This window comes from Larus michahellis, chromosome 1 (genome assembly GCF_964199755.1).
Source record: "Larus michahellis chromosome 1, bLarMic1.1, whole genome shotgun sequence".
Classification (NCBI taxonomy): domain Eukaryota; kingdom Metazoa; phylum Chordata; class Aves; order Charadriiformes; family Laridae; genus Larus; species Larus michahellis.
The window spans coordinates 203,116,924-203,132,734 of NC_133896.1; the positions used below are offsets into that span (position 1 = coordinate 203,116,924).

Genomic DNA, 15,811 nt, shown 5'->3' on the forward strand with positions numbered 1-15,811 from the left:
TTTCCAGTACGTTTGGAGCTGCTTGAAATTTCATTCTTTGCCCAGATTTTCAAAGCAGTTGTACAGATTAAAGAAATTAGCTTACTAAAAGTCATTATGTAACACCAAAATGTGTTTGTCACAGATTTCAGGAAATTTAAGAGAAAAGCATACGCACACAAAGACCTGTAACTAAGAACAGTAAAAAGGCAAGATCTACATAGTAAAAGAAATAGTTTTGAAGCAGCTGAGTCAGTAAGTCTTGGTTTTATTTAAAAGAAAAACTATTTACGTGCTACCTAAAGCTTACTGAAAACATGCAAACTTCAGTATCTCCTGAGCATCTTAACTGCACTGCAGCCACCAGGGTTAGGTGTGAATGCTGACACCTGGTTTCCAACTGATGTTTCCAGGAACATTTCAATACCTTTACTTAACACCACCTCTTCCTTGGGTCTTCCTACTCAACCAGTGCAAAGAATTGCTCCCCCTGTATACATGAACAGAACGAAAATTCGGGGTCCATCTCAAACTTTATTCTATTCAGGGTCAATCTTGAATGCAAGTGTATGCACATCATTTTCAAGATGACTCTTGGGGGATAAGCAGCACTTGACACAGCAAGTCATGTCAAATCATCATGTTGACCATATGTAAGTTTTAGGGCAGTCATACTGACATGTATCTCCCCAACCCCCTTATACACACACTTTCAATGTATTTCGTGACTGTTTAATCATAAAATGGTGCTGATCAGCAAGAACCCAGCACCACTTCTAGCCTTAAAAGCCATTCTGTGTAATGTGGTAAACAGTAAATTTTATCTCCCTACTACTCAAGCAGCAACGTGTTGCTTAAGGATATCCTTTATTATAAATGGAATAGGAAGGTGAAACAAGAAAAAGAACCAAAGGACCCACAGAAGAAGTTATATCTAAATGCTTATCTATTACTTATAGCCAAATGCATACCTATTTCCAGGAAAGCAGGTAACGCTAGACCACAGCAAGAGACTTGAAAGATGACCTAAGTGGAAAGGGAGCAGTACAGTAACAGTAGAGAAACACTATGCTGAAGACATGAGAATAGGAAAAAGGCAAGTAAAACACTGTGAAGTAAAAATAAATAGCAGAAAGTGCATGCAAAGACGCCAAGGTGTCATTTAACATATCTTAGTTTTAAAAAAATGTAATGCTTAGTAGGAAAAAAATACATACAGAATGGCTAGATCAGAAACAGACGTGAGAATAGTAGAATTATTTAGATGTCTGGACTGGGCAATGGAATACAGACCAGTAATAAATGTCAGTGAGTAACAGCACGCATTTCAAAAATATGCCTTCCTCTTCTTCCACAGGGACCAATGAAGATTAATTGATAATTCAAATCTATGAAGTCCCTATGTTTTGCTAGCATTCAAGAAGTTAAATAGAGACATCAATACGCAAAATGTATTTAAAACAGCATTTAATTATTACAGGTTCTAGGAAGCAGGGTTGGAATTTAACAGATGTATTACAGCAAATGCTACAAATTTAGCATAGATACTCATGAGAAAAGGCTCTGTAACTAAGCAAATATTCTACTTCTCTTTCACAAGAGGTATAGTTGCATTGGCCATACTTTCGATATAACTGTATCAAGACTAGTGACTATATTAACCTGTAAGAACCTAATCTACACAAATGCACATAGCATGGGCAACAAACGGGATGAGTTGGAAGCCACTGGGCAGCAGGACAGCTATGATGTAGTTGCCATCACAGAAACGTCATGGGATGACTGTCACAACTAGAATGCTGTGATGAAAGGCTATAAGCTCTTCAGAAGGGATAGGCAAGGGAGGAGAGGTGGGGGTGTGTCTCTGTACATTAGGGAGTGTTTTGATTGTATAGAGCTACATTCCAGCAATGATAAAGTCGAGTGTTTATGGGTAAGGTTGAAGGGGAAGGCAAATAAGGGAGATCTTGTGCTGGGAATATGCTACAGGCCACCTGGCCAGGATGAGGAGACAGACAAAGTATTCTATAAGCGGCTGGCTGAAGTCTCGCAATCACCAGCCCTTGTTCTGGTTGGGGACTTCAACCTGCCAGGTATCTGCTGGAAATATAACACAGCAGAGAGCAGGCAGGCTAGGAGGTTCCTCGAGTGCATGGAAGATAACTTCCTGACACAACTGGTCGCGGAGCCTACCAGGGGAGGCGCCTTGCTAGACCTAGTGTTCACAAACAGAGAAGGACTAGTGGGAGGTGTGGTGGTCGGAGGTCGTCTTGGGTTTAGCGATCATGAAATGGTCAAGTTTTCAATTCATAGCTATGTAAGGAGGGGAGTTAGCAAAACCTCCACCTTGGACTTCCAGAGGGCGGACTTTGGCTTGTTCAGAACGCTGGTTGAGAGTCCCTTGGGAGACAGTCCTGAAGGGCAAAGGGGTCCAGGAAGGCCGGATGCTCTTCAAGAAGGAAATCTTAAAGGCCCAGGAGCAGGCTGCCCCCAAGCGTCGCAAGTCTAAAGGGCGGGGAAAATGGCCAGTCTGGATGAATAAGGAACTTCTGATGGGACTTAGGAATAAAAGGAGGGTTTACCACCTTTGGAAGAAGGGACAGGCAACTCAGGAGGAGTACAGAGATCTCGTTAGGTTACACAGAGAAAAAACTAGGAAGGCAAAAGCCCAGCTAGAGCTCAACTTGGCCACTAACATTAAGGATGACGAAAAAAGCTTTTATAAATACATCAACAAAAAGAAAGCCAGGGAGAATCTCCATCCCTTACTGGATGCTGGGGGGAAAGTTGCAACCAAGGACAAGGAGAAGGCTGAGATACTTAATGCCTTCTTTGCCTCCGTCTTCAATAGTCAGACCAGCTATCCCCAAGGTGCTCAGCCTCCTGAGCTGGAAGATAAGGATGGAGAGCAGAACAACCCACCCATAATCCAGGAGGAAGTAGTCAATGATCTGCTTCTGCACCTAGATGCACATAAGTCTATGGGGCCGGATGGGATTCACCCAAGAGTACTCAGGGAGCTGGCAGGAGAGCTCACCAAGCCTCTCTCCATCATTTATCAACAGTCTTGGTCAACAGGGGAGGTACCAGATGACTGGAGGGTGGCTAATGTGACTCCCATCTACAAGAAGGGTCGGAAGGAGGATCTGGGGAACTACAGGCCTGTCAGCCTGACCTCAATACCAGGGAAGATCACAGAGAGGATCATCTTGAGTGAGCTCTCAACGGCAAGTGCGGGGCAGCCAAGGGATCAGGGCCAGCCAGCATGGGTTTAGGAAGGGGAGGTCCTGCTTAACCAACCTCATCTCTGTGACCATGTGACCTGCCTTCTGGACGCGGGGAAGGCTGTGGACGTTGTCTGTCTGGACTTTGGTAAGGCCTTTGACACCGTCTCCCACAGCATTCTCCTGGAGAAGGTGGCGAATCATGACATAGACAAGTGTACTCTTTGCTGGGTTAAAAACTGGCTGGATGGCCGTGCCCAGAGAGTTGTGATTAATGGGGTGAAATCCTCTTGGCGGCCAGTCACCAGCGGTGTCCCTCAGGGCTCAGTTTTGGGGTTAGTTTTGTTTAATATCTTTATCAATGATCTGGATGAGGGGATTGAGTGCACCCTCAGTAAGTTTGCAGACGACACCAAACTAGGTGGGAGTGTTGATCTGCTTGAGAGTAGGAAGGCTCTACAGAGGAACCTGGACACGCTGGATCGATGGGCCAAGGCCAACTGTATGAGGTTTAATAAGGCCAAGTGCCGGGTCCTGCATTTCAGTCACAACAACCCCAAGCAATGCTACAGGCTTGGGGAAGAGTGGCTGGAAAGCTGCCCGGCAGAAAAGGACCTGGGGGTGCTGGTGGATGGCCAGCTTAACATGAACCAGCAGTGTGCCCAGGTGGCCAAGAAGGCCAACAGCATTCTGACTTGTATCAGGAATAGCGTGGCCAGCAGGAGTAGGGAAGTAATCGTGCCTCTGTACTCGGCACTGGTGAGGCCCCACCTCGAGTACTGTGTCCAGTTCTGGGCCCCCCTGTACAAGAGGGACATTGAAGTGCTGGAGCGTGTCCAGAGGAGAGCTACCAGGCTGGTGAGGGGTCTGGAGACCAGGTCACATGAGGAGAGGCTGAGGGGGCTGGGCATGTTTAGCTTGGAGAAGAGGAGGCTGAGGGGAGACCTCATTGCCCTCTACAACTACCTGAAAGGAGGTTGGAGAGAGGTGGGTGTTGGCTTCTTCTCCCAAGTGAATAATGACAGGACCAGAGGAAATGGTCTGAAGCTGTGGCAGGGGAGGTTTAGATTAGATATTAGGACGAATTACTTTACTGTAAGATTGGTCAGGCACTGGAACAGCCTGCCCAGGGAGGTGGTTGAGTCACCATCCCTAGAGGTATTTAAGAAACATCTAGATGTGGCACTTCAGGGCATGCTCTAGTGGCAGAGATTGTAGGTTGTTTGGTTGGACTCGATGATCTTAAGGGTCCTTTCCAACCATGAAGATTCTGTGATATACATAAGTAGCAGACAATCTTTCAAATTTGTGAAGTTAGAAGAAATTAGGGTATAGCCAATAATAAACAAACCAATCAAATCTGAAAAAACAAGTAGAGACAGAAAAGAGGAAGAGAAATCTCAAATGCAAGAGGATAAGCTCTACTAGATCTAATGCATCCTGTAGAACTACACATTCAAAACCAGACCAATTTATTAACTACAGTAATGTTGATTCTGTTAAGAAGTTAACCTTCCCTTTAAAAATATACTTTTTTTTTAAAAAAAAATAAGCCAGTCTATTTAAGGTAATATTAAGAAGCTGTTTTTAAACAGTATGCGATGCATTTACATTTTATTAATAATTTTATTCTTATTTTTGTGTTAAGGGGGAAAAGAAAGTCTTCAAATTAACTTACAGCAAAGCACTGTATATCAATAGACAGAATCTTCCTGGTGACTATATGATGTCAGACTTAAGTTAAACACTGCAAGTTTAACAGAACAGCTGACACTGGAAGGGACCTCTGGATATCACCTTATCAAATGCACCCCAGCTCAAGGCAGTGACAAATTACAAATGAAATCCATCTTTGAAGTTAAATCAGGTTGTTAGGGTCACATCCAACAGAGTTTTGAATATGTATAAGAATACAGATTTCCCCACCTTTCTGGACACCCTCTTCCAATGTTTGACTATCTTAGCCATTCAGAATTCTCCTTGTTTTAACTTATGCCCATTACCTGCCAGCCTATCAATGTGCATCTCTGAGAAGAGCCTGGCTTTATCTTCTCTATACTTTCTCATTAATTACTTGAAGACAGCACTAACATCTGTCTCCAGAGCCTCTTTAGACTGAACACACCGACCCCTCTCAGCTTTTCCTTTGTTATGTACTCCAGCCTGCGAAGCATTCTGGTGGCCCTCCACTGGACTTCACTCCAGTATATCAGTATCTTTATTATAACAGGGTCTACCCAAAACTGGACTAAACACTGTAGATGTCTTCTCCCAAGTATCCAACAGCAGGGAAGGATCACTTCCCTCAAAGTGCTGGCTACGGTCTTGCTTAATTCAGCCCAGTATGCCGTTTCCATTCATCCTTGCAAGGGTACATTGCTCATGTTCAACTCCACCCCTATCGGTGCCCAGCCTGTACTATTCCCACACATTTTGGAAATGAAGATGCTTCACTAATTCCCAACAGTTAGTTTTAATGTTATTCTTCATTACTGCTTCCTTTTGGGTTTTTTTGAATTTTTATTTTAAGGTAGTATTTAGTCTACACTCACGTATGTACAGCTCATGAAAAAAGTAACTCTGCTGGCACACACTGTTTCTCAGTCCCTGATTGACAAATCTTTTTTACTAATGCTTTTAAAAATCCTTTCTTTTTACTATTGCATGTGCTTAGAAAGACGAAAAACTGCCATGTCATAGTTTGTAAATCAACAAGTTTGTAGATAGATCATTTTCCTTGTCTTTAACAATAACTAACATCACCTAGTAGTCTCAACCAGATTTTTCATCCCTGAGAAATACCTGAGTATCAGCTAACAACCTGGTATTTTTGGCCCAGCATGGAAAAGCTTCTTCAACACAATTTACCTGCAGTGATTGGCATTCAATGCATGTCATAATTCAGAACAAAGAAAAACAAATTTAAGAGAGTACATGAATACTATGCTACATATAGGAGGGAAAGCCATGTAGGCTATGACAAAGTATATAGCCAGTGAAGCTACAGTGTAACAACGGAAAGAAAATCTTAACACCACAACCAAAAATGAGATAAAAAAGGAAGGGGAAGAAAAGAAAAAACAACCACTAAATATTTCAAGTTCTATGCTGAGGTAAAGTTGACAGGAAGTGGGATCCAAGGCAAGAATGGATATGGTCAGCAAGACAAGTCTGATAGCTTTTCACAGCTGCACTCGCTCACTGGCTGTAAGTTACATTAAGCAATCAAGACTTCAGTTTATGGATCTAGCTTTAAAAAGTAAAAGGTAGCCTTATTTTTAAACAACATGACATGGTTCTGAATTCCCATTCCTTTCCCCCACTTTTTCCAGCACAACTCTCTCTCCCTTTCTCACTAGCTGCTCACAGGCACCAGCAGCCAGTCCGCCATGGCAAATAACGTGGTAGAAATCTGAAATACAAAAAAATCAGAGCAAGCATCCAACACCTACACAGCTCCCCTGAAAAAAAGTTTCATTGTGATGATTCATAGAGCTAAACTGACTCCAAAAAAAAAAAAAACCAAACCAGAAAAGGCAGTGTTGGTAGAAAGAAGAGAGGACAATGACAACCCTAAGTTAGACTGGTTTAAATGGTCATGCAACCAACCATATATACTTATTTGAATTTAACCCCATTACAAATACACTATGTAACATTTGTTCTAAGCCAATATTTAATCTTTTGAGTCCAAATCTGCAACTGGAATAAAGACCTGCAGAACAAAGTATATTCCAACCTTTAAAAAAAAAAAAAAAAAAAACACACACCGAAAAACATATTTGACTTTGCTAGCATGGAGCTTTTCAAATCCTCTTTAAACTTTTGCCTAAAAAGAAGAAAGTGATGCCTCAGTAAGTTATTCCAACTCTTAGTTATCCTACATACTGTTCTCTGTCTGAATTTGTATTGCTCAGGCAATAATCAGCACCCCAAAATTAAGCTTCTAACACTGGGGGGATGGGGGAGCACCCTATTACCTAATATGTTACTGGGTGATTAGTCTCTCCTTAACTAGAATTAAGCTGCACCCTAAACTAGTCTTTTTTAATTGAGGAATAGACTAAGTTTCTAAAGTCTGTTAATAGAAAGCATGTTTTCCACTCCTCCTTGAGTTACTCTTATAGATCTTCTCCGAACTCTGGATCCAATTCTTTTTAATTATTAAAAAAATGCTGGACTTAGTCCAGCTCATAACTGCTGTACTATACACAATATTAGTCAGACCATCTCAGTAATTCTGTTAAATCTTTGGACAGAAGTATACATAATCATGGCCAAACACAGTGACAATGGCAACAATTCCAAGATATATCCAACATTTGTGTCCGATAAGAAACAAACAAACAACCTTTATTGCACTCTCCATTTTCTGCCATTTCTAAATTACAATTTATTTTATTATAAATATCATAGAGAACTTCTTACCTGACCTTTCTAGATACTATTTGGCTTCTTTCATGAGGCAACATCTACCAAAATAAAACCTCACCTTCTGAATGAAGATTTTTCAAGAATAACACAACCACAAGCAAAACAAAATAAACAAAACCATCCAAAACCCATGAACACAAAAATACTAGATATTAACTCAAAAGATGGCTGGTAAATTCTTCCAGCTTAGTAAGGGTCCTTGATTAATATACTAACCTATATATGTTTATCAATTCTTGCTCAAATAAAATCATTAAATGATTTCAGGTATAACAGAACACTAGGACTTCTTTTCCTTTCCACACACACATAAAAAAAACAATAAAATAAAAAAAGACACTGATACCACACCCATATATTGCAACTCTTATCACAGGCTCCCGGGAGCCAAAGCTGCACATTATGCTAGCCACCGTACAAACACAGAATAAGACTGTTCAAAGAGCAAACAAGCTAAACATAAGGGACAACAGATGGAGAGAGACAAAAAGGAGAATACAAGGCAACGGCACCACCATAAACAACAGTTAGAATTAGTTCTTGTTCTAAGGATAGTGCATTTGAGTCCCAGAGTGATAAGAAAGATGGTGGTATGGTTTTAGTAGGCTTTGTTTCATAAAGTTAGCTTCTTTTGCATTACAAGCTTGCAACTGTTTTAAACGGTGCATGCAAGGAACTTCTCCAAGCATGAGGAGCATCACAGGAGAATGAACAAGTGTTTAACTGCCCATGATGTCACCTTCTAAACAACACTTAAAATCTCATTAACAACAAGAAAAGAGATAGATAATACCCTTCACAGCTAAAATCCAACTTTAAATTAATGGCAAGTAACCTGTTACTTTTACAGCCATAGAACACAAGATGCAAAAATGCCGGACAGTCAGAGCAGAAGATGAGTCCTCTGTTTAGAATCCTCTCATTTGGGATTCTAAATCTGTATCAACAGAGCAGGATCACTTTTACCACAACTGTAAGAAAACATGTTACCACAAGATAGAGAGATCAAAGGCAAGCTATGAGATTTAGTCATGTGATTTAACACAACTGTGTAACGAACACTTAATTGCTTATTAACAATTAAGAGACAGCTTACTATGTGGAAGAGATCTGCAGTCTGTTAGATGAATAGCCATGTGCTTTGTTTAAAACAAGCGCCAGATTACAGACTTAAAGCAGAGATCTCATGACAGTGCTGTCCACAAGTCACAGACAGCACAGAGAGTTTCCAAAGGATCACCTTTGCGATAGTAGCCTGAGCTAAAGGTCAGACATCCACAAGGAGAAGTCAGAAGCACAAGCTAAGATTTAGCTGCTATAGAAGGCAGCCAGTCTGGAAGAGAGCGACTTGAAGGTCATCCATACAGAGATGATAGCTGAGTCCATCAATGAGATTAACAAAACTACTTTTAGAGAAATTTGACGCAGTACTAGGGGTAAATGCCAAACTGTAGGGGTCTTATAGGGATCTAAAGAAAAGGAACTCCAGAAAGAAGTAAGGTTTTGACCAAGGTTAAACTTTGCGGGGGGAGGCGGGGAAAGAAAAAAGGATAGTTGCATCATGAATGTGCTTTTGTTTAAAGTTCAGTACGGTTATATTGCACAGAGGAGCCTAAAGGAATACAAGATGCCAATATGTTTCCAACAAAAGTCTGCAGGAGGAAAACAAACAGGTCCATGTTTCTAAGAGTGACTATGAGCTTTAACAGGCCTAAATTAGAAAATCATGCGCATAGTTATTTTATGGGTTATGCCCAATTTTACGATCTTCTTCCAATGCCATCTTTCACAACAAAAGAATTGAGGAAACTTCATGTAGAAACTGATAAAAACTCTTCCATAATGCCCCTGTCCTCACCTAATGATGAATCCCTGACACCCTCATCAGACTATTCTCCAGTGACTGATGGTGAAAAGGGCAGAGAACAAAGTTAAGGTGAAGGTAGCTCCAAAAAGCTTGAGAAACACTGAGGAAGATGGAGTGCTTAAGCATTAGGACAAACGTACAAAGCGTAAATACCATCCCAATACAGAACAGTTTGAAAAATACAGTGGTTACAATCAAGTCACTGGAGACTCCCAGTTGACCAGAAAACGGAATCTTTGTTGATTTTATTTATGTTGGATTAGTAAAATATGAATTTGTTGTCTGTATTATAACCATTGATTAAAATAATTTTGTTCTGATAGCAAACTGGAGTAAGAAAACAACGTCCATCATTGACATGTCCAATCCATAAGATACTCCATGTGAAGGCATAAGAATCCCTCGGTGGACGCTTATGATGCAACGTGTCTATAAAGCACAGTTGTTGATCTCATCTATTGCAACTGTTGATGTCTTCATCCATACAGACATACAATCAGATTTTTTTTGTGTGTGAATCCTACTGAACTCTACTGGCACAGAGTTTCACAGGATAAATACAAGTTTAGTCTTAAGATTGCTAATTTATGGAAGCTCACAGAAGACAAAAGACTTTAATTGCCAAAATAATTTAAGTATAAATAAGTGATGTTGAAATCATAGAATCGTTTAGGTTGAAGAGATCCTTAAGATCATCAAGTCCAGCCCTTAACCTAACAATGCCAACTCCACCACTGAACCATGTCCCTCAGCACCACATCTACATATCTTTTAAATACCTCCAGGGACGGTGACTCAACCACTTCCCTGGGCAGCCTCTTCTAATGCTTGGCAACACTTTGAGTGAAGAAATTTTTTTTAATATCCAATCTAAACTTCCCCTGATGCAACGTGAGGCTGTTTCCTCTTCTCCTATCACTTGTTACTTGGGAGAAGAGACCGATCCCCACCTCACTACAACCTCCTTTCAGGTAGTTGTAGAGAGCGATGATAAGGTCTCCCCGCAGCCTCCTGTTCTCCAGGCTAAACAACCCCCAGCTCCCTTAGCCACTCCGCACAGGACTTGTTCTCTAAACCCTTCACCAGCTTCATTGCTCTTCTTTGGACCTGCTCCAACACCTCAATGTCTTTCTTGTAGTGAGGGCCCCAAAACTGAACACAGTATACAAGGTACAGCCTCACCAGTGCTGAGTAGAGGGGGACAATCACTTCCCTAGTCCTGCTGGCCACACTATCTCTGATACAGGCCAGGATGCTATTGGCCTTCCTGGCCACCTGCGCATACCGACAACTCATATTCAGCCAAGCCAACCACAGCAGCAGTGAATGCTCCTCAGCCATCTCAGTGGGGGTAAAGAATGAAGATACACACAGCAACAAAGATGCAAGGCTTGTTGATACAGTGGAAACCACAGAAGCACTCGAGAGAAAAGGAATCAGGGCTTCTCACCCAAGAAAGGCAACATGATCAATGACACAACTGAAGTGCAACTACACCAACACACGCAGCATGGGAAACAAACGGGAGGAGCTGGAAGCCATTGTACTGGTGGAAAACTATGATTTAAAATCAATATAGTCAAAGTGTTAACTGAAGAGGACATACCATGCAACCTCATTCCAGAAGTCTCACACTGCTCCTTTTTACCTAAAATTTCTCTTAGAAGTACAAAACACTACCTGACAAACTTACAAATCTTGGTCTAAAATTAAGACTTTTAATACTAGCATCTAAATGGAGCAGATCATTCATATACCAATTTAACATCTACTGACAGCCATATTTGCCAGCAGCACGTACGGTAGGCTACAAGCATGGAAGAAAAGCTAAGTTTCCTCTGAACTCTAACCTCTCAGAAACCCAGTTATCCTCCTGGAGCGTTCACCTAGTAAGATCAAATCACTGAAACAAAGTGAAAAAGAAGTTGCAAAAAAAGCACTTTCAACCCTTGAGTTAAACTCAACAATTTCAGCAGACAACAAAACTCCTGTAGCATACAGGGCTTTAAGAGCCTCATGAGGCAAGCATTACCTCAAACTTCTCAAAAGGGACAGCTTGCTAGTCTTTTGAACTCTTCAGAACTTCAAATTTCAATCCCTTTCCACAGTTAAGTTCACTATTACTGGTGATTTACATGTCTTCTGGAAAAAAGAAATAGTTGTCCACAAACAGTGGATTTTCCATTAATAACAATACTTGACATAAATTCTTCACAGAACGCCTCAGTCTGCTTTCGCTGCAGAGTGCATCAATCGGTTGCAAACTCCAACACAAGATAACACAACTACAGTAATTCTGCATTTAGTCCTCAAAAGCAAAATGAAAGCTACTGTAACAATGCAAGGCTGTTCATGATGCTGCTGAACAAAAACACACAGGAAAAAAAAGGAAAGAAAAGAAAAGAAAGCCAGCAAAAATCTGAAAGAGGTTGTACCAGTTTTGGTCCCACATCCCTCTATATACTTGAACAAGCTCTGCAGAAGACAAACTTGCTTTCATTTTTTCACTGGCATTTGTACATTCTTGCTGATGCAAATCCCTCTTAGCATATTATTCTAGGGTAAGCAACAGTAGAATGCAATCATATATTTGAGGTCAAACAGGATTAATAACTATAAAACAATACAGCAAATTTATTAGATACTCTACTTAAGACAGTCTTTCATTAAAATAAGTTATTTAACTACCTAATTTTGTCCCACCATCACCTTCATTTCACAAATTGTGGCTGAGGAGTTTAGTTCCTAGAGCTGACTTTGCAGCACTAAGCACCGAATACATTCCGTCATGCAACAGCATGGCCTATCACGTGCCACAGGATACGCTTTTTACCTCCAGTCATGTGCTAGAAAAAAGGCTGTACCACCACAGTTGGAGGACAATGTGCCATCTACTAGGATGCTTTTGTCCAAGATGTTAGAGTAATTCATAAACCGGCTGTCAAGTCCTTATTGAGGTTTACTGAATCTTAGCTATACAGCTGTTCTTGGCAGTACTGTCATCTTTTCATAGGCAGCCACACAAAGCTGCAATAATTTTTTCAAACCAGCTTCAAAACACAACATCCTTTTTCACTCCTTTCCAACCCAACAGCCTCCCTCCTTCCAAAGTGTTATTTGCCTTGACCACTCTTAGAAGTAACTTTTTTAACATGAAGAAGCATCAGAAAAAGCAGAACAGCTGTTAAGACTGGAATGTGTAATGCATCAGTAGTACAATTAGATGGTAGCCTTACATCCAAGACATGGTAAGAGTTTCAAAATTCTAATTGAAATTTTAAAATTATAGTAGTAAGTCAAGGTTTAGAGCAGGCCACTTCATTAATATAAGAGGCCATAACAAACTCTTAGCATCTTTCATGAGGCTGGCAATTTCAGAAGCTCAGAATAAATGTGAATCTGATGCTTTCCTCCTAAGCAGTGAGGTTTTACAGAGAACCACGGACTCTTTGTATATGCAAGCCACAAAAAAAGTGACAAAGAAAGTTGCAAGCTAGGCAAATCTGGGAAATTTACCATGTAGAATGGCAAGGAAGGGGCGGGGGGGTGGGATGGAGAAGAAAATATTTGGATACAGGCGGTGGGGAAGAAGACTTACCCCACCTGAACCCCCCCACACCGGAGCGCGGCCCCGGAGCGCAGAGCGGGCGCTGCCTTTGTGTTCTGCTCCGCGGCCGCCCGTCGCCCCCCGCACCCGGCGGCGCGTCCCGCGCGGCCCCTAGCGGCGGACGCAGCCCGGCTCCGGCCTCCCGCACCTCTCCCACGCCGAGCCCGCACCGCCCTCCTCCGCCGCGCCACTCGGACACCTCCGAATCCCCCGCGCAGCACAAAAAAATAATCCCCATTACTAAAAGGGGCACAAACCAGAGTCGAGTTACCCCCCAATCCTACCGACAGGGACATCGGCCTCTCCTCAGCCGACCTAACACCCAACAGAGATCACAATCTGCTATGAAAAGCCCACGCAGCCAAAACACTCGCTATTAAGAAACTGTGGGTCTCCCCAGTGACCTCCAGCTTTTTGGGGAAGGGGCAACGCAGACGGCTCAGAAGCCCCGCCAAGGCGCACGAACCGCCAAGGGCGCCCAACAAAACCACCCAAGCAAACCCGTGGGTGTTCAGAACCAGTCCGAAGGCACAAAGGAGAGACACTGGATGGAGTAGACTCTCCAAACCGCTGGGTTATTTTATTCCTTTTCCTAGCTTCAAGATACGCAGGACACGAGATTGGGAGGAAAAAATAATTTAAAGATGGCTAAAGGCGTCTCGTCACGGATGTCAATACACGCTCCAAAACTCTAGAGGGCACCCGAAATCTGCCCTCCCCCTCCCTCCCGAGCCGGGTAAGGCCAGCAGCGGCAGCAGCCCGTCGTCTGCTTGCCGGAGTTGGTATTGCAGGAGCGATGTCTGCAGCAGCAGCGCCCACCCCGAGGAGGAGCCGCCTCACAGCCATTACTGGGGCTTCGCCCCAGGGCAGCAGCTGCTGGACCCAGGAATTTCCCCACCCAACCATGGAGGCCCCTCCTTCTACCCCTGCCCCCCGAGAATACAAGGGGGTAGGGGATGGGTCAAGCCCTCACTGAGCAGGTCTGAAATAGATACGTAAATAGCACTCACAATGGAGCTCCCTCTCCTTGTTGGTCTCTGCCAAGGCTGCACCAAACTGGGCTGGAGCCCTAAGGGAAAGATATGGGGTTAACGTGGGGCAGCGAGGAGCAGGCAGCGCCCCCAGGCAGAGGTTCCTCCGCCTGGCCAGGGCTGGTACCGCCTGCATCACCCACCACTTCCCTTTAATCCCAACCCTTTAAATAAATAAATAAATAATATTTATTGCCCTCCCCGGGGGCGGCGGGGTACACCTCCAGCACACCCACGCCGCCTGCCCCCGCTGAAGGAAACGGGGGGACAAGGAGCCGCCCCGGGCGCTGCTGCACCGGGGGGGGCTTCTCCGCCCGAGTGCTGGAGGGGGTAGGGGGAGAAAAGCAGCGGCGGCACCCACGGCGGGGAGCAAATATTACCTGCTAACTTGCCTAAGCAGCCCTGAACCGGCACCCCGGGGGGTCGCGGGGCCCTCAGAGGCGGCGCCTCAGCGCCGGGCCAGCGCCTCGGCCCCCCGCACGCTGCCGCGGCAGTTGCCCCCGGTCTCGGGTTTGCCCCCCTGCAGCCGGCCGGCAGCACTGCCGCCTCCTGTCCGTGTCCGCCATTAGAGAGACCCAGCCAAACAATACGGGAGGGGAGCAGCGACGGCGGCAGGATCCGCGCCGGGCAGGGGAGGGAGGCACCCGCGGGGAGGGGGGGTGGCGAGGGCGGTGGGTGGGGGGAGGCACCGGGGCAGAACAACAGCCGAGGGCCCGGCGGGGAAGGGAGGGAGGGAGTTAAAATAGGAGGCGCTAAAACAGACCCGGCCCTTCCCCCAAATGCCCCTGCCCCCCCACCCCCCCCCCCAGGGCTGGCCCTGGGCGCCCCCCCCGTTTACCCCCCGTCGCCCACCTCCGAGCCACGATGGTTATCCGCGGGGCTGCCCCCGCTGCTGCCCGCGCCCCCCTCCGCCGCCGCCAGAGGTGGCGGCGCAGCGGCGACACCGTGGGGTACTTAAGCCCGGGTAGCCAGGCGGCACGGCGGCTGCTCTCCCATCCCCACCCCGGGGGGGCAGTTCCGCGCCGCCAACCACCCGCCAGCCCGCCCCTGAGGCGCAGCACCCCGCACCCCCACCTTACCCGGCTCCCCACCTCTCGCAGGCACGGACACCCCCCCTCTTTCCCTCCCCGGAGGACGCACGCACTCTGCGCTACTCCTCCGGCGTCTCAACTCTAACTCGGTCCAGTCCCGGGCGAAGCGCAGCTGCTGGCGAAGGGGAGGAGGAACCGGGCCAAGCGAGCTCGGGGGAGATCCGCCTCCCCACCCCGCCATTGGCTCCCCCAGAGGGCGGGCTCTGGCGCCGGGCTCGCGGAGTGGCTGGACCGCCCATCCATCAGAGCCGCCCGCAGCCGGTTGACCCTATAAACTGCCAATCTTCCTCCTGGCCATGCCTGGGGTTCTTCCCACTTTGATCCATCAGGTTTGAGGAACCCGGATCGTTCGTTGCCCACCGGCTCGTTACCCGTGCCCGAGGGCTGCACTTCCGCCCGGCTCTTTGACAGTAGCAACTTGGAGAAGTTTGTGCTGCCGCCGGGTCCCGGCTGTGCCGGCTGCGCTCCTGCGGCCGGCTGCCGGCGGGGAGGTTGCGCTGCCCATCCCAGCCTTGCGCCCGGTCCCCGGTGGGCGCCACAGCCCCGGCCGTGGGGAGCGGGCTCACCTCTCCTTCTTC

At 45.4% G+C, this 15,811-nt stretch overlaps 1 protein-coding gene across 5 annotated transcripts in view; it reads right to left on the minus strand.

Annotated features, from left to right (window-relative positions):
- The window catches only part of ZMYM2 (zinc finger MYM-type containing 2), a 93,032-nt gene extending 77,647 nt beyond the window's left edge, over positions 1–15,385 (minus strand). For 2 of the 5 annotated variants that reach the window (XM_074569731.1, XM_074569712.1), the window contains exons 1-2: positions 15,222–15,345; positions 14,122–14,180 (exon numbers count right to left, since the gene is read on the minus strand). The gene's annotated coding sequence lies outside the window, so the exon portion shown is untranslated. Of the gene's footprint in view, positions 1–14,121; positions 14,181–15,221 lie in introns of all 5 variants that reach the window. The other 3 variants (XM_074569722.1, XM_074569740.1, XM_074569750.1) reach the window with 3 other exon arrangements.
- Positions 15,386–15,811: the final 426 nt, after the last annotated feature.